Source organism: Piliocolobus tephrosceles, chromosome 10 (genome assembly GCF_002776525.5).
Source record: "Piliocolobus tephrosceles isolate RC106 chromosome 10, ASM277652v3, whole genome shotgun sequence".
Taxonomy (NCBI): Eukaryota; Metazoa; Chordata; class Mammalia; order Primates; family Cercopithecidae; genus Piliocolobus; species Piliocolobus tephrosceles.
In genome coordinates this window covers 21792981-21798980 of record NC_045443.1, presented here as the reverse complement: position 1 = coordinate 21798980, position 6000 = coordinate 21792981, and the positions used below count along the sequence as shown (strand labels likewise).

The 6000-nt window shown below is 33.0% G+C and overlaps 1 protein-coding gene across 2 annotated transcripts in view; it reads left to right on the top strand.

Moving 5' to 3' along the window:
* Positions 1-3337: 3337 nt before the first annotated feature.
* SLCO1A2 (solute carrier organic anion transporter family member 1A2) overlaps positions 3338-6000 on the top strand; it is a 143163-nt gene continuing 140500 nt past the window's right edge. For both annotated transcript variants that reach the window (XM_023209098.1, XM_026452223.1), the window contains exon 1: positions 3338-3443. The gene's annotated coding sequence lies outside the window, so the exon portion shown is untranslated. The remainder of the gene's footprint in view (positions 3444-6000) is intronic.

The following is a 6000-nucleotide window of genomic DNA, read 5'->3' as shown; positions in this document are numbered from 1 at the left end:
CCCATAGAAATTAATATATTTGTCTACATCAACTCTGTTTTCAAGCTCATTCCCGTTTTGGTGTCATTTTTTCTTGGATATCCAGCTACAATGAAAATTGAACTCATGCTCAAATATATGTGTATCAATTGACTCAATGAGTAAATTAACATGTTGTCTTTGATTTATAAGAGACTTGTTAAAGTCGCCTTAATCACAAAAGAAAAAAATCTGAGAAAATTGACGCTCAGCAAAGTTTAGTGCCATTAACTGAGGTTTTTCAACAGGATATTGGAGCCAAGGCCACATAAGAGTGAACTGTTTAAAAAAACAGCAACCAAAAAAAAAAAAAAAAAAAAAAAAAAAAGAAAACAAAAAAGCAAGGAGGAGCCTCTGGTTCCAAGTGAGTACAGTAATCTTAGAACCTGTTTCCAAGATTATAACCTGTTTTATGCAACCATCAGAGCCAAAGAAACTTAACTAAAGGATTAAAACTTACGTAAACAAAGATCCTTTTATTTACAACTCTGCTTCTCTGACGAACAAGAAGCTCCAGCTTACACGTTTGAGGTGCTTTATTCATACTGGCTACTCAATATGTAATTTTTAAAAAATCCGATGATCTTACAGTATGGAAGCAACAATGAATGGTGATGTTGGTGAATGCTAAGGTAAAAGTCCTTCATTTATTTGGGTTAAATGAAGTTTAATGGGTTGCAATTCAGTCATTTTTACTTGGAAAAATGTAAGGAGATTTAATGCTTAGTTATAAGATTCTTTGGGTTTTCTAATTATTTTGTTTATACAATCCTATAGCAATGACAATTCTGTTTAATGCAGGATTCGTTTTGTGTTTATGCATGCACAGATACAGGTTTACATTTTGAGTTTTTAAATATGTAGTTACAAGTGGCTTGGAGGATTAGAAGTATGTCTAAATGATTCTGGATAATGTTGTTTTTCTCCTGTCTTGTCATTGGCCTGGAAAGTCCCTTTCTGTTTATCCATATCTTCCACAACCATTATTCCAATTCTGATCAAGCCCCGTGTTCTTCACATGTCTCTCTCTCTCTAGAAATCTTAGAACATTAGTTGTCTATAACGTATGTAGCTACACACTTAACACTCACATATACACTTTTTTTTTGAGTTTTCTATTGAAGTTCAAAACTGAGAACATTATTTTTTCAAAGCCAAGTAACAGAGGAGTATATAAAAAAACAATTTTGCACATATCTTTTTACATTTCTTTCTATGCGCACGTAAAACATACATGATGTATGTAATTATACACATATGCTCACCTACAACTTTTACTCACAAATATGGGATCATCATTACATACATATCTTGACTTGTTGCTGTAATCATTTATGAACTACGGACATCCCTCTAGGTCAGCATGTATATCTAAATCATGGTTAGTCCATAAACCCTTAGATAAGAATATCTATTTCTGCAGAATGAATTTCCAAAAGTGGAACGAAGAAACATCGTGTACTGCAATATACAATCCCATCACTTCACCCCATTCCATTGTATGTGATAAATCTTTCAAAAAAAAGTTTTAATTTACTATATGCAAAAATGAGGGTATTGTGCTACTTTTCAATCACATTTCCTTGGATACTAGTGAGATTTAGCATCTTTTATAAAAAGGTTATAATAATTTTTGTCTATTTGCCATTTTCCTCTTTTATAAACCCCAGTTCATACATTTTACCCACGTTTGCTTTTTCTTTTCAATTTGTAGAAGTTCTCTATTTTACATTAGAGTTATAAAGCTTACCTCTCATATACATTTCAAACATGTTCTCTATTTTTTAAAAAACTTATTTATGGTATTTTTTCCCTTTGTGTAAATTTGTACTATTAAAGAAGCAGACTCTATAATTTTTTTCCATTATAGTTTCTTATTTTTTTTTGTCTTTTTAAAAAAAGTTTTTCTTTAACCTAACATTACTCTTATTTTTCACAGTTTTTTACATTTTATTTTAACATTAAAATCCCTAATCCATTGCTCTTTTTCATCTTTAAACATGGCATTATGCAGGAATACCACTCTTTTCTTGCTGAATGAAGATCTAATTATAATTATAAAATCATTTATTGGCCGGGCGCAGTGGCTCAAGCCTGTAATCCCAGCACTTTGGGAGGCTGAGACGGGCGGATCACGAGGTCAGGAGATCGAGACCATCCTGGCTAACATGGTGAAACCCCGTCTCTACTTAAAAAAAAAAAAATACAAAAAACTAGCCGGGCGTGTAGCCGGGCGTGGTGGTGGGCGCCTATAGTCCCAGCTACTCGGGAGGCTGAGGTAGGAGAATGGCATAAACCTGGGAGGCGGAGCTTGCAGTGAGCTGAGATCCGGCCACTGCACTCCAGCCTGGGCGACAGAGCGAGATTCTGTCTCAAAAAATAATAATAATAAAATAAAATAAAATAAAATAAAATAAAATCATTTATTAAATAAGCTGTACTTTCTCTGCTGAGCTATTATGTATTTATTATGTATATGTATATTTCTGCTGAAGTATTTATCATATAACACATTTTCATTTATATTTATATTGGTTGTAGTTATAAACTCAGTTTTGTACAGTAACTTGTACATTTTTTGTGATCATAACATGGTATTTTAATCAAATTAATATCACAGAAAGCTTTAGTATCTCCTATGTCAGGTACCTACCGTCTTTTTCAATATTTTTAGGCAAATCTTACATATTTATTCTTCCTTGTAAAATTTAAAGTCAAACTAAAAAGTAGAAATAAACAAAATAAAAAATAATTAAAATTAAAAATAATTGAAAATTATAAAGGAAAATTCAAATAAAAATTAGTATCTCAATAAAATTATGATTAAAATTGCATTATATATTTATATTTATTTAGGAAAGATAAAGGTTTTAATAATATTATGGGTTTTCTTTGGTCCAGTAAGCATGATAGTTTTTCTTAATTCATGCAAGATGAACTTCAATATAAAATTTTGTATTCTTCTTCATACAGTTGCACATTTTTGTTAAAGTTTTCTGTGGTACTTTATGGTTCGATTGTTATTGTGAATGCTGTTTCATTTTTATTTTAATTTTTGTATTATACTGCCAGTATAAAGAAAAGCCTTTGGTTTTATATATTTTGTATCATGTTTCTGTATGAAATTCTTTTATTAATTACAATATAGGGACTTTTTTGTGTTTTGCAAGTATTAGTAATTTTCTATAATTAAATATATTTTGTTTTTAAATTTACAATATTTATGTATTAATTTCATTTTCTCATTTGCTTGTATTAGCTAATGCAAAAAATATCAAAACAGTGATGAATAATAATGATATTAGCTGGCAACCTTTATTTGTTCCTGATTTTCATGAGACTAGCTTGGTCATTTCACAGCACACTTATGGTGCTTTGTTAAGTGCCTGCTATGTTACTATCATCATCATCTTCCTGACAAGATGGTAAGCAATTGTTAGCAAAATACCAGTAGAAGAATCTGTTATTTTATGTGAATTAAGCTTTTTAGCCATTGGTATTAGTGGCTTGAGTGTACCACCCACTCCCAGGTGTTGAAAAATATCTAAATATATAAAAAAAATGTTATGCAAGCCTCTTGCTGGGATAATTTACTATTCCCCAGGACCAGCATTCTAAGCACTTTTTCTTCTCTGTGCACAGCTAAATTTGTAGAGGTGGGAATATCACCTTGTTTAGGAATAGCTTGCTCTAACTGCAGTATGTCTGCACATTTCTTTTCCTTGTGTTTTGTTTTTGTTTTTGTTTTTTTTGTGTGTGTGTGTGTGCGTGTTATTTCTGAGACAGAGTCTCACTCTGTCACTCAGGTTGGAGTGTGGTGGTACGATCACAGCTCACTGCAGCCTCTACCTCCTGAGCTAAAGAGATCCTCCCATGTCAGCCTCCCTAGTAGCTGGGACTACAGACATGCACCACTACTTCTGGCTAATTTGTGTGTGTGTGTGTGTGTGTCTGTGTGTGTGTGTGTGTGTGTGTGTGTGTGTAAAGATGGGGTGTCATCATGTTGCCAAGGCTGGCCTCAAACTTCTGGACTTAAATAATCTGCCCACCTTGGCCTCCCAAAGTGCTGGGATTACAGACCACTGCACTGGCCCAACATTTTATACTGTTGCTGAGCCACTAAGGCAAGCTGACCAGAATGGGAAGAAAGATGTACATAGACACTGTCTTTTGAAGCACTGTCTTGTGCATGGGCCCATGTTTCTTTCTTGAAATCTATGAGCACCTAATGTGGAAAGGGGGTTTTCACTTACAGACACCCTAGATTTATATTTTCTCTACGAAGGTCACTGTGCAATGTTGAACCATGGCTGTGCTCTGCTTATTGCTAGATTGATACAAGGTTTATTATCAGTTCTGTTATTATTTTATAGAGGTAAGCACTAGGAAATATGTTTACATGAAGATGTTGTTGAGGGAAGGCATTTTACTATAGTAATGTCACTTGGTTATTTGAACCCTCTATAGTTATATGTCAAAATTCAAACTGTATTGCAATATCAAAAATTACTGTCAATTGATACATTGGTTTTCTTTCAAGTTTGTTGAAAACATTCAAAATTTTTACAGAAAAATACTTTAGTTACTAGAATCTTTCATTTTGCTGACTTCTGAGAAATATACCTTACAATTTTATCTAGATTGAAAAAAGGATTATTAACTGTATCTGTTTATCTCTTATAGTCACCTTGTTTTTGAAGCTACACATAGATTATATCAGCCTAAAAAAATTAAATTGGACATTTGTCTACTGCAGAACTTTCTTTGATAAGCTGAGCAAAGATTTATTTATCTTTGCCAAATTAAAAATTTTTAATCTGGCTGGTCTCTAAGCAGCTTCAAAAATCTTGACAGAGCAACAGAAATAAATATTTTTGAGAATTTTATATCTATATTGATTAGAATTTCTTTCACAATTGAAAATGATTATGTTTCTTATTATGAATCTAGTAGAATCAGAGTTTATCATTCTCTGAACAGGAGTAATTAATCTTAAATAAAGGAAACTGGTTTTCTAAGGTTTAATGCATTGTTAGCTAGATTGCTTTTGGGGAAGCAATGAAAATCACTGTGCAATGTGAACCATGTCTGTGTTCTACTTATTGCTAGATTGATAGAGGGTTTATTATCAGTTCTGTTCTCATTATGTGATCTTGATCTTTATCTGCGTATATATATATTTTGATTTTAAGTGTACAATGAAATCTTCTGTTGGAAAAGTAACTACAAAACGTAAGGTATTTGGCCAGTGCTAAACAGGAGACTTAGAGAAATATGGTCTCTTGTGATTCTACCCCAGGAGGCATGAATTATTTGATTATAGGAGAGGAGGATGAAATATGCCACAGTAAGATTTAGAATAGGTGAGAGATAAGTCCTTCCTTTTGTAACATTTGAAAAGGAAATTATGCAGAAGCCAAGAGTTGGGAAAGAAGGACTAGCATGATGACTAAACTTAAGATACATTTTCAGAGAGGTTGGCTTTTCAAAAGGATCTACATGGAAAATGAAGAATTGAAAGTGACTTCTCTTAAAACTATTCATGTTCATGTACCCCTTGGAAAATTTTATGCATTCTAAATATTCATATACCTTGGTTTGGAGAACCTGTTTTGGACCACCTAGGGAACTTGTAAAATAAAGTTGTAAAATATACAAGAACAGGGTTTGTGAAAACTCTCATTGCCAGCATGTGTAACAGGTTGTGCAGATAGAGAGGTGCACTAGAGATCAAAGGGTAGATAAAGATAAAAGTCGTTTCTGTAGAGAGAGTTGTACTGTGAGTCCCACTTTCACTTCTGTTAGGGAAAGGTAAGCTATTCTTTCTTTTGATTTAAAGCCTAGGGAGCATAACTTTAAGTTTGCTCAGAGTGCTTTATATTTGTCCTCTGCAGTTTGGGAGACACAGGGGACTGGTGTCCAATTCATATTTAAGAAATTTAAGAAGTCTAAAAGGCAAAAGGCTGTGGCTGGGTCCACCTG